Source organism: Larus michahellis, chromosome 6 (assembly GCF_964199755.1).
Source record: "Larus michahellis chromosome 6, bLarMic1.1, whole genome shotgun sequence".
In the NCBI taxonomy this organism is placed as follows: Eukaryota; Metazoa; Chordata; class Aves; order Charadriiformes; family Laridae; genus Larus; species Larus michahellis.
This window is the reverse complement of record NC_133901.1, coordinates 35272443-35299088: the sequence shown is the minus strand read 5'-3', so window position 1 is coordinate 35299088 and position 26646 is coordinate 35272443. Positions and strand designations below refer to the sequence as shown.

Genomic DNA, 26646 nt, shown 5'->3' with positions numbered 1-26646 from the left:
TATCCATGGTGTAGATGAGGAGCCTACAAGCTGTTGGTTTATCAGATGAGAGAATACAGGTATGTTAGAAGTCACTAGAGAGTAGCCTCACTTTTTTTTTTAACCTAAGGTTTTTAATTTTTTTTTTTTTAATGAGAGAGCTTGGTTTAGTAAAGCAACAACTTAGGAGGAGGTTAAAATTCAAACCACCTTACTTCAGTTTCTTTCATAAAAGACAAAAAACTCAATTAAAGTTGATGATCAAGGAAGGAAATTAGGTGAACTGGGAACTCTAAACAGATCTACAAAAGCAGTTGGAAAATTAGGCACAGATTATTCCGTTCATGTACGAAGTCATTTAGATGGTGAATGGAAACCATATACTGTGAAACCCAGCAAATTTTCTGTGTTCATAAATAATTGAAACTCCTCAGAGTAAAATATTCAGTTGCAATAGGCACCTAATAAAACCAGAAGAAATAAAAAGGACATAAGACCACCAGAGTATATCTAGTACATGATAAAGCACTTAAGCACAGCTGCATCGAGTGCACCTAGGTTAGCAAATAATGTAAAAGTGAAGTAATCAAGCAGGCTGAGTATCTACAGATGGTATCTGGTAGAAGAGCCTTGTGCCAACCAATAAACCAGAAACTATGTGTGATCATAAGGAACAGTAGGTTTAAAAACTTAGTTTTCTGTCTTAGCTAGAGTTAGGTACACCATAGCTGGAATTCGACTACTGACATCTGGAGATAAATGTTTTTAAAAGTGTCTTTTAAGTATAATAAAATATTTGAAGAAGAAAAGGTTATCCAGAAATATTGTCCTAGGGTTCTCTGAAATGTCTGTCTATAAGTGACTGTAATTCTCAAGCTACTTGTAATTATTACTAGTGTTTGTTCAAATAGTGAGATAAAGAGTACTGTCTGAGGATGATGTGAAAAGAGGAAAAAAATCCCTTTAATCCTTTATGAAAAAATATATACACCAAAATTGGAGGAATAGGCTTTTTAAATGAGCTCGTAAGTCAGATATGTTGCTGCTGCTGTTGTTAGAAGAAGGTAAATTATGGGACTTCCTTTTTTTCTGCTGAAGATTCCTGGATTACTACCACTATAAACCACACCAATGACAATGCCATCCCATCAGGTATTAATGCAAAGTGAGCAAACAGCACCTTAGTTCAGGGAGCACAGACAGCAATGCAAAAACCAGACCCAGCTCTTGGTCTCCCAGCGCACGTGGGCATCTCTGACAGGGGTGAGTCAAGTTACACTGCACTTAGACACATGCTTTACATCTTTACTAAGTATTTATATTTGCACAAGTGGGTGAACATAACCATAATGAGGGTAAAGATTAAGCTGATGCAAAAAAAGACACATTTGTGCTCTTATTTATTGAAACCTAAAGCTGTAAGCAAACAATTTCAATCCCAATGAACTGGCTTTCCCTGTGTGATATCAGTAATATGATATCACTGTGATCAGGATATCATATTGCGGTTCTTTCATAAAACAGCCTGACCAAACCAATTACAACCCAGGCTCAAGAGCTTTTCTTTTACAAATCAACTTTTTAAAGTTCTCTAAGATAGTTTCAGGTCATGGCAAGTTTCTTCACGTGATCTGATGCTTCATAATAACACAAACACATTTGATGTGAATTCACAATCAAACTGAGTCAGACATTGTTGATGTGCTTTGGTTTCTTTTGCTTTTATTGATCCTGTAGCTTAGCTGCTAAATTTTATGGTTCTCAGCTTTTTCACAAAGACAGCTTAAAAAAAACCAAAACAAACACACACAAATTTTGGGCATTATTTCAGAATCTCAGCAAGGTTTTCCAAGAGCCAGCTGTGGTATCATTAAGTTTTTTTCATAAAGAGAAAAAGTTGTGTGTTGCTTTCTACCTATATTCATCAAAGTGGCCTCTAAAAGTGAGTCTGGGATCTTTATTAGCTCTACGGGTTTTGTGTGACTCATAGAGTCTGGCCTGATCCTCTGATATTCCAGTTCAGATTCAGAGTCTTTATGTAATGTCTAAAAATACTGTGGCCAGAGCCCATCAGTAAGTCCTCTGTCATCAGCAGCTGCTGATGATTATCCTGGTTGTGAGTCAGGCATCAGCAGAGAAAATACGTCCACGCGCAGAAGGCAGCAAATACAATTCCTCAGGGAGCTGACCAGAAGTGCTGCATGGCATTGAGATACGGGGCAGGAGCGGGGGTAGAAATGGCAGCTTCAGTAGGAAAAGAGGGGAGGAAAACGGCTGCCTTGCAAGAGGGCAGTGTGTAAAATGCTCTGTACGACCACTGGGACGCTGGAGGAGAGCTGAGGGTGGCAGCTTATTGCAGCAGACAATGAAATGCACTGCTGGGAGCGTGCAGCTGCAGTGTTGGCAGTGGTGGATTTTTGTTGCATCCTGCTGCAAGAAAGGGAGGGCTGTGGAGGGGAGAGGGAAAGGCAGCTGTGCTGGGGTGGGTAAGGGGAGGGCTGGTGTGTGTTTGCATGTGCTGGAAGTGACTGGGCCTGACCCAAACAGTTCTGATTTTCAGGGCATTTGTGTAGGCAAAAGTGGTAGCAGGATGGAAATGTCCTTGCTGCTTCAAGCAGACTCTTCTCCCAGACAAGTACTTGCCTTGTCAGTGTCTTAAGCCAGAGCTGCCTTGGCTTCCACCTTCTGCCGCCCGATAGAAATGATGCCTTCCAGAAAATCATGAGGAGGAGCCCGGAAACCTAATTGTGTTTGCTGCAGGAATAAGCATATCTCCTTGATATGCCCTGAAAACCATACAAAACAAGGTACAAAACTTCTTTCTGAGTTTAGTGTCAGCTTGTCAGCTGTCTGCAAACATGAAAGAATATGGACAGATAATATAAATTGTCCCCTTCTGGTGTCTTTATGCGTTTTGTTTCCTGTTGTGGAGAAATCTGGTTTCAGTTTATCATCCGAGCTCTGGAAAATTTCATATAGCTGGGAGTGTCTTACTGTTTTTCCTGGGTGTCTGCTCTTGGTCCATGTCAGAAATGGGGTGCTGAGGCAGGTGAGCCTTTGCCCTGGCTCATTACTGGTCTTGCATAGTGATTTCTGATTTCATGTTGAAAATAGTAATTCTGAGTGTTACTCCTGTATGGCCTGAACATATTGTAAGCACAAATGCAGAGGGGAGGGAGATTCATGCTTAATAGTTGTTTTCACCTGTGGAATGGAAAGCCTGAAGTGCATTACTATTTTGAAGTCTGTAGCTAAGTATTACACTTGATTAGAAATAAATATGTGCAAAGCTAAATATGTGCAAAACTTCATTTTCCAAACTAGCTTGCAGTTTTTAAACATGATTAATACTCTCTTGTGAATGATTTTATGCACACTTTATATCACACAGTGCTGATGTTTGTTTGCTTTGGAGGCAGGGTTCTTATGTTGCATCTCTCTGGTGAATCTTTACTGTGGTGTCAATTGGTTGTTCACTACTTATTAATTGACATAATTATTTCCCTTGCTAATTCTCCATTACTCGGCTTTTGTTGTTGCTTTCTTTCCTAATGCAGTTCCTCAGCTCCCAAGCGAATGTACGTGTTCTCTACTTAAAGAGTTTTCTTGGGTTTGGTGTTTGTTTTTTTTCTCCTCACCACCCCCTCCCTTTGGCTTATCACTTTTCATCAATTAGAAAATGGATGTGATCAAGAGGTCCTAACCCTGCCAGCTCAAACAGTCTGAAAATCAAACTCCAGCTGCAGTTAAGTGTTGATAGCTCCCAGGAGAATTCAGATTACCGTAGTGATGTTTGATAACTCTGGGAACAATGACCAAAAGCTTCTGAAAACACAAGTCTTTTAAAAATCATTATTTTGTTATTTCACCAATATGTTACTATAAACATACTGGCTTAGGTGCTTTTGTGAGGAAAGAAAAACACATACACAAATACACATAACTGTATTTTTTTTCCTCTTTGTTTAGTTTTCGTGGAAACTAGGAGGAACGGAAATGTGCTCCTGCCAAGTTAAACTTGAATTCCCTTCTCTACAGCACACTTTTTCTGATCTTTTTTCTAAAATTCACAGGATTTAACCTATCTACAAGATGTCTTGGCAAATGCAGTCTGTGTATGACATTCCAAAATCAAAATGCAGTCTGCAGAATATTAACTAGATGTCTAGCACTGGCTTTTTCTTGGGGATGTGCTCAATCACACCTGGACTTGAGTTGCTGTTCATGGCACTGGCTCCTTATTTCTGCTCCTGTTCCACCTTGTTTGCATCTGCATCACACAGTCCTTTTATATTTGGCAATTAATTATGTGGGGGTGGGAATTACTATTCTATAACTGAAGTGAGACTGCTGCTGCTGGGAGAACTGGAAACTGTAATAATTTGCTGTTGAGGGGAAAACATTGATGAAGATTGTGGAAAATAAGGAGGTCTCTCCCTGCACTGTGCTCTGCTCTGCAGAGTGGCAGTGAGCTGGTTGAGTAGTGTGTTTGGTAGAGTTAACAGGTTGAATCCTGTGTCCTTCCCTACAGGATGCTGCTTCTTGACAGCTTTTTTTTTTTATTTCCTCTCTTATACTTCCCTGGTATACAAATGATTTGCACAGTTAGGATTTTGTAGCCGTTCTAGGAAAAACACTTGGAAAGTTGGAATTCCAGCCCTATACAGCTCTGCAAATTTCAGCAGCTTCCTTCCAGCAGGTTTCCTGTCCTGGACTATATTCCTTTCTTGTATAAAAATACACTCTTATCTCGTTCTTCTGTTTTCAGGCAACATAGGTATGTCTAGGGAAGTGCAGGACGTGACTTTCCCAATAAGTGAAACGGCGGAGGGAGGGGAAAGCCTGCGTACCTGTCTCCGAGTTCAGCAGTGGCGTATCAGTTTCTGCTGGCTTTCTTGCACACTGATATATCTGTATCAAACTGATGTCCAAACTGTGTTTGTAAGAACGTTTTTCTTTAGTTGTGGGTGTCCAAAGGCCCATATACTGCTGCTGTTCAGAATTGTGCAAGTTAATGTTGCCAGCAGAAAGCAGGGCTTCACAGAAGATTTTATGTTCAAAAGCTTCTTCTGTTTAAGGATACATCAGATACCTATAAAAACTTGTAAAATCATTAGCAAGTTAGGTAACTGGAATGACTTCAAGGTTGAGGTAATGTCCTCACTGATCATTCTTAAAAAGTCATTAAAAGAAATAAAAACTTGTTTGTTAACAAAAAGAAACGTTGACGAGAGAAATTCCCAGTGATAGTCTGCAACACTCCTTAGGTTTGGCAATTCATTCTTGTTCTCCAATTTATTTATTTATTTGAGTGTGTGAAGCAGAGGTGCTGGGATGTGAACTTTAGAGGCCATTCAAATCCAGAGCACCGAGGGGGTCAACAGCAATGTTTCATTTGTGTTCTGTTTATTTGCTTTCCTCTTCTGTTTTCTTACTTGGCAACTGCAAAATGATGCAGCATATTAAAATCCCATTCCCATAACTTCAGTGGAACTTGTAAACTGTGCAAAGCTGTGCCGCAGAGCTCTGAGGTGTGGTTTGTTTGGGTTTTTGTGTTTGGTGGTTTGGGGTTTTTTTTTGGTTTTGTTTTGTTCCTGTTCGGTTTTAGCTGCAGGTGGGAAAATTAAGTGGCGGGAGACCGAGTTTCAACTCTGACAAGAATCTTCGCTTGCAGACCCCTGTGGCTAGTTGGCCGCAGCATTTCTCCCTGGATGTAGGAGCGCTCTCCTGTCCTCAGGACTGTGATGTTTTCCCAGTTTTTCTTCTCTGGCTGGGAAAGGGTGTTCATCAGACTGGGAACAAGGTAGACAGCCTGGAGAAAGGGGGGAAAAAAAACCCAGTATGTATGCCTAGGAATGCAGCATACAGCTGAACATAAGAGATCATAAAAATTGTATCTGGCAACTAGCGGGGGGCAACTGCAGGAGTTTTGTGGTGGGCTGTGGGGTGCTGATGAAGACAAGGGACCTGTAGTTCAGCTGATCCATGCAGGAAGCCATAGACGTTTTCTTTAGTTTGTCCCTTGTAAACTGGAATAGCTCTAATGGTAGAATTGAGTATAATGGAAGACAAAATCTATGTTGGAGCAGAAATATGCTTTGTGGCTATAATAGCCCAAATATTGCAGAGTGCTTTAGGACTACATAATGAGGTTGAATTTTGGATCCTAGCTATTGGAGAGGTAGATCTCACTGTTGGGGGGGTTTTGTGCAACAGTGTGTCAGAGTGCCGTATTACATGGCTGCTTGGTGTTTTCTCAGCAAAAAGGAAGTGTATTATTTAAGCTCTAGAGAGAGCAGACTTCCCAGAAGCAGAAATTACTGTGTCCAGTTCTGGGCTCCCCGGTTCAAGAAGGACAGGGAACTGCTGGAGAGGGGACAGCAGAGAGCTACCAAGATGATTAGGGGACTGGAACATGTCTCTTATAAAGAAAGGCTGAGGGATTTGAGTCTCTTCAGTCTGGAAAAAAGACAACTGAGGGGGGACCTTATCAACGCTTATAAATACTGAAAGGGTGGGTGTCAGGAGGATGGGGCCAGGCTCTTTTCAGTGGTGCCCAGGGACAGGACAAGAGGTAATGGGCACAAACTTGAGCATAGGAAGTTCCACCTAAACACGAGGAGGAGCTTCTTTCCTGTGAGGGTGGCAGAGCCCTGGCACAGGCTGCCCAGAGAGGTGGTGGAGTCTCCATCTCTGGAGACATTCAAAACCCGCCTGGACGCGTTCCTGTGCAGCCTGCTCTGGGTGACCCTGCTCTGGCAGGGGGGTTGGACTAGATGATCTCCAGAGGTCCTTTCCAACCCTATGATTCTATGAAATTGGAGAAGTCGTCTATGCTTGGGGTAGGTTCTGCTTCCCTCAAGAGGTTGTTGCCTCCTGGTCAGATCCTGGAAGGAGCCTGGCCTCAGAAGGATGTAAAATTAATTTGAGTTCTTGACAGAGATCCTATATAGACCACCATGTGAAGTCCTAAATAGGCTTTACCTGTGGCATTGTACAATAAGAATCGTAAAACATCTTGCTGGATAAGGGCTTGTTGAATATAGCGAATATAGAGTGGTCATACACTGATTGTCCTCCATAATAACAGGATTAAATCTGATCCTGTAGTAAAATACGCAGTTCCTGTAATTCTCCCTCTTATCAAAAATGAGATATCAAGATATTGTATTATCAACTGCTACTAAAATCCATCCTGCTTTCTGTCTTACTTTCCGTGTCTGTCCTAAACAATATACCTTGAGGGGATAGAGGATAAAGTCCTATGGGCCATCTGCTGTAGAATGGGCATTGCCATCTCCTGACTGAGTTTTCCAGACAGGAATGCAGCGCAAGCATCACCTGCCCTCCCTCTGCTATTTCAGGAGATGCAATTTTGATTTCTGGTGCTAGCTAGCAAGCATGTATTGATCCCTATATCAAAATGTGCAATTCCCTCAGTGTGCTTGTTCTGCTCTATCAAATTCTTCCTTTGTATGAGTTTGAAGGGAGACAGGCAGGACCTTTTCAATCCAGGACTTCTGTTTGGTCTCTGCAGTTACTTGTAGATGAAGTCATTTTCTTACCATCTAACCTCACGTTATGCAAGTGCTGTTAGGCACGTGTACTTTGGATGCCATTACAGCACCCAGAAATCTTTTCAAGAGCAGCATTTCACCCTCCGGTAATCATATATATGAATTTCAATGACCAAAATGTGACTTCAGTGGGCCTATGCTGATTTACATTGATGGCCTCATTTCAGGATCTTTTCTTTCTTTTTTCTTCTGATGGTTTGCAGAGAGAAAGAGGCGCAGGAAATTCATATGACCAGTTCAATTTTTTGTCTCCATTGCAGCTGAGGATAGTCTGGATTGGTAGGACAGGTAGCGTTACCAGTGTTTTCTTTGGCACCAAAACTTCTGGGATTGAAGAACTCTTGTAAGGTATTAAAGAAACTGCAGGAACTTTGGTCCTGGTGTTATGCCAGAAAGGTTTTTAAAGTTTTACAAAGGTAAATAATGCCAGTGTAATAATTATTTTATTATGAAGAGTGAGAAAATTGAGCTTTTTATCTTCTTAAATTCCATCTAAAAGCAGTATTTCATTCTCTTTTTATCCAGTAAAATAACTGAAAATAGTTTTACATGAAACAGAGATAAGAAAAAAACTAGCGATTAAAGATAATGTTTTAGAATGTCTGGCAGGGTTCAGTGCATCAATAACCCTGACACGTAATTAAAGTAATTGAAAATGCCCCGCGTGTGTTCTCTGATAGAAGGCAGTAAAAGATCATTGAGGTACCAAAGCTGTTTCATAATACTAGATATATTTTAAAATCAATCTCTTTTATTTTTAATCTTCTCTTTGAGTTCTTTAAATCTCCATAAAGCCAAACCTAAAGCTGCATCGGTGCCTTTAGCTAGTCCTGTTGGAATAGAGTGGCTCATATTTCATTCTGTTCAATTCTAAGGTCAGCAAAAAGGACTGAGAAACAGGGCCATGAGGCTCCTCAAGCATGCCAGCACTGGGCTGGTGTCTCTCTCCTTTTTCCTACCAGTTTTCTTCTTTACATTCCAATCTTGAGCCCCCCTGTCTACATCTTCCTTTTTTTTTAAATTAGGCATGCTTCTTGTTCTCTTTCCATTCTGTACTTTTCCCACAGCTGTCTGAAATTAACCCTAACATAATAGGAAAACTTGTTATTTTGAGGTTTTGTAGCGGGGGGACATCGTTCTGGGTTTAGGTTACTTACAGATGGGTCCCGGACTTCATTGACGCAGAACTCTGCATTGCTAAGAATTTAGAATCTTTCAGGTTTTAACAGAATGGGCAAAACGATATGAGACTCTGTTAAATGACTTCAGGGAATGCAGTATTTTCCATTAAAAAGCAGCAAGAAATCTGAGTTTGTTTTGCCTCAAGTGCAGACTCTGCCAAGAGTTAAAGTTCTTGGATTTTCTTCATTGGAAAGTGGTGAGGGCATCTGGCCTTTAAAAAAGCTTGAAGTAGAAATGTCAGCTTTCCACAGAAATGTTCTGTTTGAAATCAGTCACTGTTGCTTGAGTGACAGTGCTGGTAGCTGACAAGAAATAGAGGATTCCTCCTTCTGTTCCTCCCTCCCTCACAAGTTTTTTTCTCTAATACTGGACTGAATCTCTTTTTTTCTGCTTTTTTTCTGTTTTTTGTAGTGAACCCCAGATTTTTTTCAAATTGAAATATAAGTTCAATTATGAGATGCTGAGACGAAGATGGAGGTAGTCAGTCTCACTTTGCTACTTTTCTCCCTGATGTGCAGTGCTGCATGATCAAAGTATTGCGTCTATGGCCTTCTCTCATGAAAAATGAAGAACTCGTGTAAAAATAGCTTCTTAAAATTTAGTTAAAGAAATGTTCAATGAAAGACATATGTTGCCAGCATGTTTTCCTGAAGGAAGAGGTGTGTTGTTAATGACTTCTGTTGTATTTTATTAAAAAATCCTTACACAGTAAGTGCTAAATTGTTCTTAGTTCTTGCACTAAACAAGGATCTTGTGGTCTCCAGAGACTTGATCTGTCCAAGGATTTACAAGTCGCAGAGTCTTCAGAGCAATTCCTGTGGCTCTAGAAATGCATGGGGTATAAGGGCTTAGCATTTGGGCCCCTGTGACGGATGGACGCAGCCTCAGCTCTTTGGAGAAGTTCTTGCTGGCAACATCACTAAACATTGGCTCAAAGGGCACGGATTTGGGATGTTTCTGTACCCGTCATCCGTTTGTGCAACCGCGTAGTGCTGATCAATATTTTATTCTTGCCACAGGAGGAAATAATTAAAATTAGCATGACTGGAAGTTAAACATAAGCCTGAGGAAAATATGCTCTATACATAAAATTCAATGCATTTCCCTTAGCGTTCAGGGCAAGCACAGGGAATAATCCACGTTCCAGTTAGTTTGGAGTTGCATTTGTGAAAGTCACTTGAGTTAAATCAGCGCACAGTGCTAGAATACATTACTACAACACTTGGGATGTGGGGGTGAATGTACTCCAAGGTGTTAACCTTGAAAGATCACCAGAATAGACAAGTCCTGAGATTCATTAAGTCATCACTGTAGAGGTCAGGGGGACTTATGTCAATGGAATTAAATCATAACATATGCTTAAATAGATATGTTTGGATAGGAATAAGATTAAACACGTAGGATATAATTTCCAAAAGGTATTTAAGCTTCAAAGATACTGAGAAGGATGTGACTTGGATATATAGTCTACTGGGGTACTTAGTGGACAGGGGCAGCTGTTTCATTTGTAGGCATCTCAATACCTTGGAAAAGTGTCTTGTACTTGACGTAGCAAGCTTGTGAGCATTCTGCTTTTTTGCTCACTTTGTTTTATCTTTATAGTGAGCATGTTGTGAACTCATTAGTTTATCAGTGAACAATAAGCCCAGAACAAAGCAGATCCTTGTCTGTCTAAAGTACACCAGGGGGACAGAATACTAACTGTCAAGAAGACTGAGAGATAGTGAAAAGAGTGGGTTAGACACTAAAATCATGTTTATATTTGGATTTTTCTTTTATTGGTAGTTTCATTTTTCAATTACCAACATTAACTCACTACACAGCTTAACCAGAAGGCAAAGATGACAATACAACTGATAACATGCTCCCGGAGGAGGAGTAGAGGAACCGTACTCATGCATATAATACCAAACTGTCATTTCCAGCCAAATTATTAGACAGAAAAGTTAACAGTATTAATAACAGTTCTGTAGAATGTTTGCATCTGTACATTAAAATCTCCATAGTTTTGGTGTCAGATTGGATTGTATGTGCTCTAATGACCTTTTTATTTGCCTTTTCTCATCTGTCTCTTCTTTCATAACACAATTGTGGATATCACAAAAGGGACTCCAGAGCTGGGGTGGAGTGAGGAAGCTGGGCAGGTAGATGGGCTGCATCGCCCATCTGTAGCTCATCCACAACGGGTGCTCGTCTTGTCTCTTCTTGGAGATACTGCAGCCTCTCTAACCAGTCTTTTCCAGTGCTTCACTATCCATATTGTGAGTTTGTTTTGTTTTCCTAACACCTGGACAAAACTCCCCTTGTCCTACTTCAAAGCTATTACTTCTTGTCCTGCTTACAGTAGAGTTTATTCTTTCCTGTTAAATAGCTACATTTTCTATCTGTATCTTGCCTCGGTGTTTTTTTTTCTCTAGTCTAGGCAACCCCAGTTCCTTCAGCTTCTCTTTTCAGCTCATGTTTTTCCAAATCTCAGATTTTGCTGTCCTCTATATTCCTCCTCCTTAATTCAAAAACCTGTTCATGATTTGCTTTCAGCATTGTAGCCTGTTTAAAACAACAAAAGCATCCAGACCCTTAAGAAAAAAAGTGGGGTTATCAAAATGCATGTCAGTTGGCATATGCCTCACCTTACATGCATAGTATGGGTTGTAATAATGTTGTCGCATTTTGGCACATACAGAGTCTTGAGGGACTCTGCATGGACATTATGTGGATGCCCTATCAGAGTAGCATTGCAGGATAAGTTTTAATAGATAGCTGTCACCGAGGGAAGAGGCTGTGCCTTCCTCTACGTCCATTCTCTTTATTGTTGGAGTGCTACTGGAATCAGTACAGAGCTGTAGAGCCAAAGCCTCTTTGCCAGGAGATGAAGAGAATGTGAGTCGGATGCAAAAATATTTTGCTTTTGTTTGTATGAGCTCTAATTGCTAAATAGGCGTTGGGGAGGGGAAAATGCTAGACTGCTTAAGGCTTAACTTAAAAAAAAAAAAAAAAAAAAAAAAAACCAAACAAAACTAAAAAAACCCAAACCCCTGAACTTAATGTCTGTAGGAAAGTTGTATCAGTAAGGTCATTGCTTCATTTTTCTTTCAGACAACAAATCTGAGTGACAGGCATGGACAGGTTAAGTGTAGGACATTATCACTAAGCATTGCAGTGTCTGAGCTCTACCAGGGATGTTTCTAATAATGAGCAGTGTGTTTGTAGATGTGCGTCTGAGAGGAATCTTAGGCCTTTGGGCATCCAGTTGGAAGGATGAAGCCCTATCCCTGATCATGGCTCCATCTGGGCACGATAAAATATACTTCTCACCCTACAGAAAACGTGGATGCAAGAGAATGGCAGTATCAGGTACTATTTGGTTTTATGTGAATTCTCTGGTATCTGATCCATATGAAATCTTTCATCTTAGGTTGGAATAGGTTCCAACAACAGGTTGATGAGCACTGGGTCAGCTCTGGGCTGTTTTAGCATTGCCGAGCTCTGGTAGAGTCCGTATTACAATAAGCAGGTAATGATGGGCTATGACAGTCCAAGAGGGGCGCGTTTGCTAGAGCGGTGTGTTTAAGATGGTCTTAAAGCTAGGCAGGCACATTGAAGGTAGGAGTAGCTTGACATTGGGAACATCGGGGGGCATGTCAGTGAAACATGAAGTTCTCTTGCAGTTTCTTTAACGCTTGAAAACCGTAAAATTTAGATGGCTGTGGACTTACAGGCTACGCAGTTTGTTAATGTACATGCCCCTTCTCAAGTAAAGACTCAGAAGCCCCATCCGTCTGTGTGAGCCGGTGCAGACCCACAAACAGCAATGGTTCCTGAGTAATCGTTTCCTGGCAGCTATAGTGAACATCAAAATAAACTTCTGTAGGCTGTTACACAGCAAAGGTAATTGGATATTTTGGAAAGCCTATGAACAGCACTGTGATAACTGTGTGTCGTTTGGTTCTGGTGTCAGTCTTTGCCTTGAGAATTTTATTTGAAAACTGTCAGCCTAAGGTGAAATACTGGCAAATGGGGTTATAAGTGCAGAGAATCTCTCTCATTGCATAAAAGAAAATGGGGCTGGAGAAGTGGTGGAAGACAAAAATTCCTGCAAGACAGAATGTTTGAAAGAATTGCATAGCAAGAGGCTAATTGGATACATTTTTTTCCCCAAAAAAGTGTTATGATGGATGCCAGGGAAAGCCGTAAGAAATCTGGTGTCCAGATGCATTTGTTTCTTATGGCTAAATGTAAAACTCCCATTGACAGCTGGTGTCTGCAAATGATTCGGGAAACAGATGATAGCGATGAATTACCACCGAGGAAATCAGCACGACGGCCAGATAGTGTAACTATTTTACATGGACCCTCATCCCCTGCCCCACAGCTTCCAAACTCACTGTCACAACAGAGACCAGTGTGTTTCAAGAAGGTGATAGCTCCCCTGAATTAACAATAAGTACTTGGGCAAAGATCTGACTTCATTTGGGAAAATTCCTGCTGGCTTCAGTAGCTGGGAGTGTGGCGCAATTAGGAACTGTGGGATTTGGCGAGTCACTGTATGTGGGTTTGAGCTGTGGAATTATAGCTCGTTTGCAGAACAGACACTGGGCATTTTTATCACAGACTGATAAGTCTGTGTTTGTATGTGTGGGCGTAAGAGAAAGAAAAGTACAAGCCTCAAGGAAAGAAAATATCATTTCCCTAACAAGATGAAAAGGGAATTAGACATGCTTTATCATCAGTACTATCTAACTTCTCCATTAACAAGAGTCAGTGGGAATAATAAGTTGCACTGGGGAAACTGGGCAATGGAGAGACTAATAGGGAAAAAAATGAGTGACTGGCACATCAGACTTGGACCCCTTTAGAATGATGAGACCACTAGATAAAATGTTAGGTGCCCTAAAGAGGTCATGTTTTCTATCCTATGGGCTAAAGAGTAAAAATCTCAAAATTTTCATAAGGCAAGAAAAAAGCATGTATGAATCAGACAAACCAGATAATGTGCTCTCTGACAGTATATTACAAAGACAATGCAAAGAATGAAAAGTGTTTTAGACCTTCAAATTTCTATTTCAGAATTTTCAAAACAATATTAACCTTTCTGGACCACTTCCTCTTCCCTCTTCCCCCCCCCCTCTCCCCCCCTGTTATCTCCCCTATGGTCCTCCTTTGGTACTTCGGCAAGCTCTGAAAGCATCTTCAAATTACAAGCCTCAAACAGCTTGTGTTGCTGGGCTCCAGCCTCCACAACCTGCAGATGAGGGTTTCTCCTGGGACAAGCAGGCAGCCAGCTAAGTTTTTTCATTTCCTTCTCCAGACTCATCTGGAAGAACTAAGGACTCCCAGCCCCACAGAGCTGCTCTTCATGCTTTTCCTTCAGGATCAGGAGGAGGCTGAGACTGTCACTAGCTTGCCCTTTGCCCATCCTGTGATTAGCTCCAGCAAGGAACATGCAGCCCTACTTCCAAAAAGTACTTTATCAGTCCCTTTGGATCTTGGGGACTGCGTTTCTACTCTCTGATTTTTTTTCATCCCAAGCATCAAATGAGTGCTGCTGCCTCCTGTTAAGATTGTTCACTGGCAGCATGGGTGGTGAGTGGCTTTCTGATAAGACCACCGGTCCCTCCTGCTGTCCTTGTGATTCTTCTGGTGGCAGGAAGGTGTCCTCCAGATGGATGTTCTCTATGAACTGGTCTCAGCTTTTACTGCGGTTATACTTGCTGCTCACGTCCATCCTCCAGTGCCTCAGTCCTGGATATTTGGGAATATTTCCTGGTTGAAGAATTTGGGGCTTTTTCTTTGCTCTGAGGAAGTCTGGTCTAGCTGCCATCTGTGCCTGCTCTTACCTCCTTCTTCTTTGTATTTTCTATGTTTTTCTCCCCTCCTTGCCCTGATCTTACCATATGACCCTAAGGCAGTTCATGTGTGAACCAGTTCCTTTAGTCTTGTACTTTGTGAGCTGAAGAATTCAACGGGCAATCCTGAGTCCTTCCTTAGATCTGGTGTTTGTTGAAAGCCAACTGCTTGGAGTCAGTCGCCCCTGTAAGATTGTCCTTGTAGTGTCCCTCTCCCAGGCAGGTAGTCCACTGTGGATGGCTGCAGCCCACATGCCTTTTTTTATAAGGCATGTACCATGTAGGCGGTGAGGAAGGAGTAGCCAGCCGTACCTGGTGTTACACAGGTATTCCTGCTTTTGGAATTCAGTGGTAATTGTAACTGAAAGGCATAGGTAGGTGATAGGAATTTCTTGGATAAGGCAACAACTTCCAAAATTCTGTTTCGTGAGTAAGATTTTTGTGAAATTCTTTTTCAGTTTCTGCAGTGATTGGATTTAAGTTAGCAGCGTTGTTTAGCCTTTTTGATCTGTAGACTGATGATTAACTTTGTGTATATATTATATTATGTTTTACTGTATTTTACAAATGGTATCCTTTGAGGCAAATTATTTGAATAGTGGTTAATTATGCTTGAAAGCAACGGGAATTTCACTATTATCTTTTACATGCGGCAATAAGGTACTGTAAAGCACTTTTTGCACTCAATTACTTGAGCTAAATGTCCAATAAATAACTCTGACTTCCAGGCTAAGCATGAGAGAGAGTTTTCAGTTAATGAACAACTCGCCCGCCTTTCTCAAGAAGAAATCGCAATGTGAAAGTGGTTTGAAAGTATGATGGTAGAAACCATGGAATGAATTCTCGTTAATAATATGCGTAGCAACTTTTACAAGCTTTCTGGTACTCTTAAGAGTTTTAAACTCTGTATTTGGGATCACTTCAGATACAGTTCTGATGGCAGTGGGAGGGCTGAGCCAAGACGCTCCTCTGTCCCTCCCCAGTTTCACAGGGTGAACTAGGAGGCAGGCTGGCGATTTGGGGAACTCTATTCTTCTGTGCAAATGCCTCCCTGTTCCTTACAACTTGTGTGAATAATAAGAAAGTGCTGGGAAAAGGAGGTTTCTCCATGTGTTGAGAGAAGGAATAGGTGATGGTGGGGATTCGGATTAAATTTTATTAAAACTTCTACCCTTCTGTGCCCAGTTTGTATAAAAATGAAAAGGAACAGGATTTTTGAAGGCATTACCAATACATAGATCATAAATTACCTGAAAGAGAGATTGTGTGGTGGAATGAGGTATGCTGATGACTACTGCATGAAATAGAGATATTTTTGCATTAAACAAACATTTCATTATTGTATTGTAGTGTTCAAGATAAACTATTTTTTATTGTAAGCAGAGAATAGGAGAGACCAATACCTTGAAGATCTGTAATGTGAGAGAACTGATTGAGAATAATTAAGGGGTAATCAACTAAGACAAAATTGATACAATGATTAAGTAAGATATGATTGGATCTGTACAAGCTATATATACCTCAGACTAAAACAGGAGTAGCTTGACCGTAATGCTAAAGCTTGGAATTGTATGTTGTCCCTTCCTCACATGCAGAAAAATTACAGCAAAATAGTAGAAATCTGACCCTAAGAAAACAGGCTAAAGAAAATTTATGAGAAGCCACAAAAGCAGATTAAAGGAGCCAGACAGAAAGACTCAGGGAGTATGTGTCATGACAAAGAATTTAACATTTACTTTTGAGGGTTTTTTAATAGCTGATGTGTAGTCATTTAATATTGATGTGGCAGTTCATAGAGAATTGCAGGGTAAAGAGGGGCTTGGTCTCCTGCGGAGTGGGCGTGCAAAGTCCCTCTGGAAGCGTGACGAGCTGAGCAAATGTGAGATGAAATCCCATGAAGGTTTCCTAAAGGTGCTTCAGTTCCTACATTTGCAGCCCTGTGCTTGCAAGCTTGCTATAGAATGTCCGTGTTTATGTCTGTAATGTGTGTGTGTGTGTTATTTATATATACGAAAAGAAAAAGAGAATGTACTCTTTGATAGGAGTAAAAAGTTAATGTTTCAGGTGTTGTGTTTATTGGAAAAGGAAATCAATAATGCAGTCCTATATATCTTTGATGCAGTGGATTTCCCAAGAATGCTGTCTGAACAGAACAGCCATAATAATTTAGAAATTGGCTGCTTTGTTCAGAATTCTCAGCCTCTTTGCACCAGCAGTGAGCTCTCTTGGTTCCCTTTCTTCACTTTTACTCCATTTTTTTTCTTTTTGTCTGTGCTTCTGCTTATTGTTGTGCGTAAGCCCCAACAAAATGCATCAAATCAAGTCCAAGGGAATTAGCTCCTTTACCCTTATAGCTTGTGCCTGCAGGGTGGTTTTGTATTGGTCCAGCTCCCTCCAGAAAGGAGATTACTTTCTCCTTATATACATACTGAATGGAGAGCAGCTGTTCCAACCCAACCCCTTCAGTGAGCATAATGGACAGAAAAAGGATTTTATTGAGATGTTGTAGCGGTTAGATTAGAATGGAGAAGCAACCAAATCTGCTTGTTGAGGCAAGAAAGAAATATCAACAAGAGGCTCTCTGCAGTAGTGCAGAATGCAGAGAGATGAGCCCAGGATGAGATTGAAACACATAGTTTTTCATTTGCAGCCTATGGAAGGCCTTTACCAGTTTGGGGGTTTGAGGATACCACCCTGAACATGCAGCTGCAGAATGGCATTGACTGTAGTTGCTTGCCTGCAGTAAATTCCTCTGAATAGTCAGAGTTACTAAAGTACAGCACAGCTGTTTTGCTTGAGGCACCTCACTTGTGTCCCATTTGCAGAAAGGATCCCTTTCACCTTTGAAGTTTCAGAGATACTTTGCTGCCAGGACTGCCATACAGGGAAGGGTGTTTTCTTCCTGCAATGTAATCAGTAAACAAAAAAACTTGAAAAGGCAATAATCTCATTATTAATAAACTGATAAATTTGCCTCTTCTAGTGCAAAATGTAGCCTTTGTTGTGTAAGGACTAAAAAAGTTTAAATCTTTCTGTGAGCAAGAAAGGGGAGCGTGGTAATAGAACAGCTTAGTCAGAAGATGGATGAGGAGACGGTAGCTTGATATTGATCTCTGTCAGTGAATTAGATAGGCACTGTCTGATAAAACATCCCTATTTCTCTAGGTGTCATCACACGTTTCCAAAATATCCTACTTACCCGCTGGCTGCTCAACCTTGTGAGCGAGGCCTGTTCTGCTTTTAAATGGGGCCCATTTATCAGAAGAGTAGAATGGAGATGTTAAACTAACAAATGCAGCAGCGTGAGGGTACAGATAATTAAAATGTTCTGTTTGACATATCAAGTATGAGTTTCCATTTCAGGGAAATATGCCTTTTCAGATTATATTAGCTTGGATTTAAATATCACAGGTAGAAATGATGCAGAAACCTCACACATTCAGTAGTCCTACTGGCATCCAAAATGAAGCAATTTAAGACATTTATTGTGAACGAATTGGCACAACACCTGAGTATAAATGCAGCTCCTGAGCCAGGATGGGGAGAAGAGGAGGAGGCGGCCCTGTCCCACTGGCATTTCTCATACAGCTCTTTCCCAGCAGTGGGATGGAGCCAGGGGTACCTGGCTGTGCCTGGCGGGGCTGACCTGAAACCCTGGCATCCCAGCCTTGGAGTAGGGCAAGAGGCTGCAGAGTCTCCCAGGAGGCACCTCATTCAGGACCCCAACTGTCAGGGGCGAGGGAAACTCAAGACACCACGTCCAGGAAAAAAAATGGTGCTTCCATGTACTGTGTTTGAAAGATCTTCAGTTATGATGTTATCTACAGCAAGTAAATTAGCAATGTTGCCATAAGAAATGCATGAGGAAGACAACCTGATGAACGGTACCCTACTTATGATTCTAATGGTTGTAAATATTAACAAAAAGATTAAATCTTTAGGATGTCTGTCTCTACTTCCTAAAATCAATAATACGTGACCTCTGTCACGGACAGCATTTATCTGTGTTCCATCTTGCCTCTCCCAAAAATCTGTAGACAGGGATTTAAGTGTGAATAAGAGTTGGGCACAAGTGCATTGCTGTTCACCAGTTCCTTCATCTTACTATTTTATCACAAAGGTAAAGTTGCCTTAATTTATAGATGTCATTTTCTAGTGCTGCTAATTTTAGTCAGCCTTAGCAAGTGAAAGTCTTTGCTGATCTCTTTGGCTTTTTAAGAAATCCTGTTGACTATTAGCATGACTTATGTCAATAAAGTTAATAACTAGATTGACTTATGTGGTTGGAAGGCTCTTAAAAGTACAGGACCTTCATGAATTATAAACCCAGTCATCATCTACACTGAGAATATCCTTTATATTTAATGACATATTAGATAGTTTATTTTCTGTATGAGCATGCAAATATTGTAGGTCTTCGTTACCTATGATACAGTCTCACCTTTATTTTAAATGTACTTTTAATGTACACTTGTGTGCTGAAATAATATCTCAAAACAAGTGGGTGCTATTCAGTGCCATGGCTTTGATTTCTTAGTAGTGTGCTGTAAGGAACTTCAGTGGGTTATCAGTAGACTGTAGCTAACTGGCAGTGACAGAAAATCACTGCAAGGAGGTTGACAGGCATTTAACTAAGAAAACATAATCTTATTTTGATTCCTTAATGTGGCTTGATGCCCAAAGAACTCACACGATGAGTAAGTTTATATTTAAGTATTATGTTTTCTCTGAGACAGTTTTTATTTGTTGTTAGGCACGGAGAGTAAAATACAACAAATTTGGTGATCTTACTTTAACATTATTTTAATTGTTTTAAATGGTAAGTATTGACTAAAGAAATAGCTGTTTGTTGGAAGCCTGTGCAGAACTAAGCTTTACCAGTAACTTCGTATTTTCTTTTCACTTATGATGTGAATGTTTAAAAGGATTTTCAGTGTAACTCCCTAAATGAATATTCCCGAAAGTTTATTCACAGTAGCATTTACCCTGTTCTTACCTTCCGTTACTTACGGGCAGATGGGTACAGCTTATCCAATTAAGAATTGAAGGTGAGTTGAAAGCACAGCAGTTTGGTTTCTTCTGTTTGCAAAGACATTCTCAAGTAACCTTTTCAATGGCAATTGCACAGTCTGCGCTTCTATAAAAGTTCAGTGGTGGTGTTCTGTAGCAGAAGTGAACAGGATCCCCTTCCTGGGAGATTTATGATTAAAAGTCCTCAGAAAACAGATCGATATATACGTTCCCGGGTTTTTCTTATACCACTAGGTTAAGAATGAAAATTACTTCAGAAAGTGAACATTTAAAAATAAGGAACTTTATACTTTATACCTGGAAATCCAGGTTCCTGCCACTTTTAAACAATTACATCAATAACTGTCCTCTTGCTTTTGCTTTTACTGCTCTTTCTTCTAATTATACTGCACATGAAAGTTTGGTCTCCTTTATTTCTTGGATTGCCACAAGTGACACGTTAAAGAGGATGAATATTCTCTCCAGGAGAAATCCTTTATTTTAATTTACTCAGCAAAAACATGCATCAGCAAACTGACTAGGAAAGCTGCTGTTCTTTTTCCTTCCAGTTCACTATCTGTTTGCATGACCAAATTCCTTTCTCTGGGCAAGAAACTTCCCAGTGGCACTGTAAGTCTATTCTCATACTGCCTACCAGGTAGAAGTTGCATGTTTTTAATTCTTCTATAATAATTTGCAATAGCGCATGCATTGCGGTTTGTTAGAAATGGCTCTGGCAGAGCCATGAGTTTGCCCTGCTCCAGAAGCATTCACACTTCCTGCATGAGTCACATTCCTTGAAATGACTGTTCTCCATAGCCCAGGGGTTTTGTGTGTTTTTGAAAAATACTCGTCTTAATTTTCCTTTGAAAGACTGTTCACTTAGGTTGTTTACATAGTTACCACTTCCAGCGGACATTAGGCTTTTGCCACCGGTCGCAATGTAATTAAATGCTAGAAATTTATGAAAGATGAGGTCTTTATTCAGTGAAATTATTCAAACTATTGATGGTGATTATTTGTGAAACCACCTTTGAATTAATCTGACTTTATTAGCAGTGAAAACTGTGTTGGTAATGAAAAATACTAACTGCCGCTCATACAAATTAAAAAAAAAAAAAGACTTATTTTGAAATCTGTCATATAGGAGAAAATGTTCTTAAATAAGCATTTGCTGATAAGTGGGTATGTACTGGCTCTTTTCTGATAACAGGTTTTCCTCAAATGCTGATTCAGGTCTGCTAAGTCTTTAACGCAGCACTGCAGGCTATGAAATTACTTTGTCTTATAACAAATTATTCAGAAACTTTGTATTAGGTGGAGGACAGCCAAGTCTCTACTCTGGGCTACAAATAATCCAGACAGAAACAGTACTCATGTGAGCCTTTCATATATTAAAGCTGCCAGGAAATTAAATCCCTTTCCGTGGCATTAACATCTAACTGCACCGAACTTCTCGGCATGATTCCCCAGATGCATTGTGGCAGTGGGAACACTCACGTCTGTGTGGGACAGGACAGTGTCTTCCTGTGGTGTTTGTGGAAGGTGCTTGCTCCTCTCTTCCTCCTGGTCAGGATGCAGCAAGTGGCACAGCACACTGACTACTGTTCAGGCAACAGTCCCTGATTTTTCTTGTGCTGGAGTGCTGCAAGTATTCCCTTGCTATAGCTCCTTCAGCTAAATAAACCTTTCAAACATATGCTGCTTGCAGTGGTCGTATTTAATCTTTGGACTGCTGTTCCTGGTGCTTCTGTTACTTTGGAGATGACCATGCACACAACGAGATGTTGTCTTTGCGAGTGGTGGCTGCCCTCAGCTTCCCTGAGAGCACAGCAGGTGCCCGTGCAGCTCCCAGCCTTCTGCGTCATAGACCTCTGCAGTCCAGCCCCATGGCACCAGCCAAAGCAGCCCTCATCTCTGAGCCAGCTTCCAACTGGCTTAGAGACTGCTGGTCCAGCCAGCTTGCTGCTGTAGCCAACAGAGGTTTCTTTGTTTGTTTTGGTTTTGCTTTTTTTTCCCTTGTCTGTCCTCAGACTGCTATGCCAAGTACAAAACCACTTGGATTTATTCAGTTACAGCAGAATCTTGTGCAGTTAATGGGGTTTGCTCCTGGCAAAAGCTTCTTCAGTTTTCATCCAGTTAGCTAAACTGAAAGCAAGACTCATGACGTTTCTGAGGGGTTTACAGTGCTTCATCCTGAATTTATGGAGAGTGCACTAATACATTTAAAGATTTACGGTCAGTTTTCCACCATCCTGACTTAGTATTCTAGTTTGTGAATGAGTATGGCTTGTGTCTCTGAACCTGTGTGACACTCACTCTTACACTGTGATCACAACTGTCATGATATTCTCTGATTCAGTGTTTGCTGGTAACCTTATCAGTTCGGAGTACTTCCATTTGGCCAACCAGGATTTGGTGAGCTGAAAGTTGTCTGAGACCTGCTTTCTCTGCTGATCTCTATCCCTGTTTTCTTATCGTGACTGCCTAGCAAAGGGATTGCCACAGGACAGCATCTTCTTGTCTCTCCATTTGACAGTCTGTCTTTGGTCTAGGCCTTGTAATGAGTATTCTGTGTGTGAGAGCCTGAAAGTCTCAACTTCTTGCTGTTTCAGGACTTGGGATGAGTTCTTCACCTTTGAATATGTCTGAATCTGGGTCTTGGCACAGGTTCCACGTGTAATTGAATTTTTTCTACATGCTGCATTCATTACCCTGCTGCCTGGACATGCCCAGAAGGTACATCTTAAAAGCCAGGGCACAAAATTGCAGGCAGAGGACTGTGGTGGTACAGCCATACTGCTGCCTTCAGCTGAGCAAACCAGGAAGTAGCATGCTCATGCATTGCCCTGCACACCCCTGGGCTGCAGAACCAAATTTGTGGAGCACTTTAAGTTTCAAACCCATGCATAGGCACTAAAATATGTGACTGGATACTTTTTTTCAAGGGCTTATACCCCATTCTTTCTCCTTGCATGAACAACAGTTGCACACCATCTCTGAAAATTGGGTCAGTTTTCTAGGTTTTTTTGGAATACTGATGTGGACAATAACTTTTGGCATCTTTTTTAAAAAAATCTTGCCTTTTTTTATTTGCTTTTTCTCTGCCATTATTTTTCCAAAATGGTGGGATTTGACTAGCATTGTCTGCAGCTTCCTTTATGTCTCTCAGTATTGCAATTCAATCAAATAGAGGAATCTTTCCGAGATGACGAAAGTGGGAATGGCTTTACTTTTTCATTTACTAATCAACATCACAGGAAATTAGAGAATGAGAGTTTGGATATCAGCAATGCAGTGAGAAAGTCAAAATAGTGAAAGAAACAACCAGCTATTATTACATTAATTAATTGTCATTCATTCCAGCAATGCAAAATAAATTAATCCTTGACATCTAATCAGTATTTCTGCATAGACAATTTGTCATATTATTAAAATTACCTGCAAACTGGCATTGGGTTATCCCCAGAGAGAGGGTTAATGCTTAATCAAAGCATGTCACATTAGAGAAGACCTCTATTAATCAGAAATGAAATTGTTTATAAAGTTGATTGCTTGGTTTTAACACAGTGAAATTTGTTTATTTTATGGGAATATTAGTGTATTGTTGTTCTTACACTAATTTATTGCAATTCTGTAGAGTTAGTCATGGCTTGCTAAAATGGAAGGAGATTAGAAATGCTGTGTTTAGAGTTAGTAAGTCCAATTATGTAACTGGCTTCTGTTGCTTGAGAAGGCAGGACACATTCCTGTTGCTAATTCTAGTCACTTAAAAGTTCTGTAACACAGGGAGTGGGATCCAAAGGGATCTCTCTATGTTGATGGACTTGAGTTGTGTTTCCTTTCCCAGAAAGCTCTGAGAATTCACAGGTTAAGAGACAATTAAAAAAAAAAAAAAAAACCCCAGCCCTCAAATCCCCCCGGGTTCTTTATAGCAGCACTGAAATGAGTAGGAAGCCCTTCAAAACTTTAATATCAGTGTAAAGCTAAATGAAAGTCTTCCAAAATTTAAAACTTTCTTTGTATCCATCTACTCCATCTGGGTATACACAGGTGCTTCTGGAAGACAGCATGGGTGCAAAGTGATTACAGAGGTGGGACAAAAGTGATGTTTGGAAGTGCCCTTGGAGAATGTTAGGCACAACATGGGAGAATTGTGCCTAATGAGCCTCCTGGGACTGGGACAGGGTGTTGTAGCTTTTCTGGTGACCCCTGCTAGTGGCTGGTCTGGAAACCCAAAGGAGGGCTGTCCCCCTGGTTCCTGTGGTGCTCCTCTTGTGATTTAGCAGCTTTGTCTCTTGATATGAAATATTCAGGAGTGGCTTTTTGTTTTTGAGGCCACCAAGCAGAGCTGGGATTTAGCAATCCTGTAAAATCCTACAAAAGGAATGTCTTTGGGCAAACGGTAGTAGGCTTTGTTCTGCTCTCACAAATGAACCTGGGGGACTTCTATGATACTCAGAAGTGTCAGTGAAAACAGAATTAAGTTGTAACTTCATAGGTTATTTTCAGTTCCCAGTGGGAATTAATTTACACAGTCAGGCAGAGTTAATGAAGAAAGATTAGCCATTCTGGGATTCCTGGGGCAGGAGGGAATTGCAGTCTATGGGAAAGCAGCAGGAACTGGCAGGCTGGTAGCTGGAAAAAACAACAACGAAGCAGGGATTGAAGGAGGGAAAAAGATTAATTTTAAAAGGCTGTTTGGGAAAGCCCAAAGCTACACAGAAACTATTTGCTGTCCCTTATATTGGGGATGTCCCGACAGTTGGATGTCTCTGTGCTTTTGTGTTTGCAAACTCCGGTGTTGCAGTTAAGGTCTTGTGGGGGGGGGGGGGGTTGGGGGGAATTCAGGTTTCAGTTGCATCTTAGAAGTGTGATATTTGGTGGCTTCATTCCCATGACTGGGAAATAAAATCATGACATATCATTGTGTCTAGCTGTCTGTTATTGTCAGAAAGCAAGAGAAGATCTAAGCCACAAGAAACGCAAGAAAAGTTAATCTGAAGACACAATTACTGCAGAGGAATTAGGTGTGTTTGTGGAGCATGTACGTGCACAGAGACGTGCACCTATGCAGGTGGACATGTGTATAAAATATCATCTGTGTGTACAAAGCTGACTTCACCATGTTCATCAGATTTTATTTTAATGAGAATTTTATTTTACTTTCCTTTGCAGTAAAGATCCAAGCTGTTGTTTGGCCATACAGAGCTTTCAACAAACTGGCTGTCAGTGCCCCTGTGTACTTTACATAAATGTGTCTCTGTGAACAACGCCGATTGTCATGCTTGGTAATGTTTGCTGGAAATCTCTGCACTTAGCTGTACCTTGTAACCATCTTGTGAGAAAATTACAAAAATGGAAAGATGTTTTGTAACTACTTCTCAGCAATAAAAAGCCCAGTTTCACACTGCTGCACACTGCTGCTCCCAGTGTTGTACGTATCCATGAAGCAGGGCGGCGGGACAGTAGCAAGGTCTCACCAGCAGTAGTTTAAATAAAGGAAGTATAAGCTGAGAAAAAGTTCAGAGACTTTTTTGATGTTTAGTCTGTTCTCAAGGCAGAAATATTGGCCAGAAATTCTGATGTTTTGCACTCCTCAGGAATACCAAAGGGCCTTCCTTCCCAAAATACAGTCAGCACATGGCTCTCCTCCCTGCATTTTCTTTATCAGAGAGAAATGAGGTATTTTTATTTTTTCTGTATATAGGGTGATCTTTACCTCTATACAGTTGGAGCAGAAATTGGTTTTTCTTTAAAATCTAGCTCTTCTTTACAAGACTAATTATTCCTTCCTCAGATGCTCAGTAAAATTAAATTTTTAGTCAGCTACAAAAAAAAAAAGCGATGAGGTTAGCAGTAAACCGGAAGTGCATGGGTAGCGTGGCACTGAACATGTGGAGAAGTCCAAATATGCTCGGTTTAAAATTTATCATTGGTGCTTCTTAGAAAAACTAAAGAAAAGCAGAAAAGAAAAGCTTTCATGAGATATAGTTCTGAACTAGCTATTTCTGTACTTGGAAAAGTAATTGGAATTTGGCTCAGCAGCGGGAACGAGGAAGTTTGTCATTGGATGCGAAAGCTTACTTTAATGCTTCTGCATCTTGTAGGACTTGGTGGGGGAGGGGGAGAGGTGCAGTTTGCTGCCAAAGTGTTCCCAATACATAGCTGAAAATGGTTTCTAATACTTTTCTCCTTGCTTTTTCTGGTGAGATGGCTGTTTTATACCGCTTGGAAGTAGTGGTATGGACTTCCAGAAATATTCCCAAAGGATACACAGGTGTCTGTCCAAGATGCAAAGGGAACTGGAGCTGTGATCGTTGCTGGATGAAGAGCTCTAACAAGCTGACATCTTTGGTTCTTCTTGTTTTCAAGGTTTCCTTAATGTCTCTGGAGGTGGCCCTCCTTCTTCCCCATGAACATCAAGTACAGATGTGTATACACTACTCTGTTTCCGTGCGTGATTTAGAACGTCAGCATTTTCTCAGCTGTGGCACTGGATAGTAGAAGATTCTTCTTTTCCATGTATCATTTTCTAGACACCTGCCTTGCCACAGTTGTCATAGCATAAGAACACTTTAGTAAGGAAAAGAGGATTTACACAAGAAAAAATAACCAGGAGAAATGAAATCATTACTGAAAATAATCCAGAAAACCCAGGTTGTAAGAAAATACAGTTTCAACTTCAACAAGCTCTCTGGGAAGAGTGATCATCAGAATCTATCTGATGCTGAGTGAGCCATGTGGAATTTCTTGGAAGATAAAGATTTCGGCAGATAATCAATTTCAGCATAGACAGAATTTTTGTAAGCATGTATGTTTAGCAGATCTGGGCCTTGTGTGAAAGCATGTAGATTAAATTATGTTTTTGATGTAAAGTAATTTGGAATTAGACCATTTTGGAGCAAGGGATGGTCTCTCTGTAGATGAGGGCTTCCACAGATCCTCAAAAAAAAAAAAAAAAAGTAAGAATCCAAACCCTACATATTGCTGCTCTGGGGTTTCTTTCTTTGAGAAATGCCTCTCAGAATGACATCAGACATTGCCAGGTC

General features: G+C 40.7%; 1 long non-coding RNA gene across 2 annotated transcripts in view; it reads left to right on the top strand.

The window, feature by feature from the left end:
• The window catches only part of LOC141744951 (uncharacterized), a 257857-nt gene that overhangs the window by 523 nt on the left and 230688 nt on the right, over window positions 1-26646 (top strand). The gene's annotated exons all lie outside the window — the stretch shown is intronic.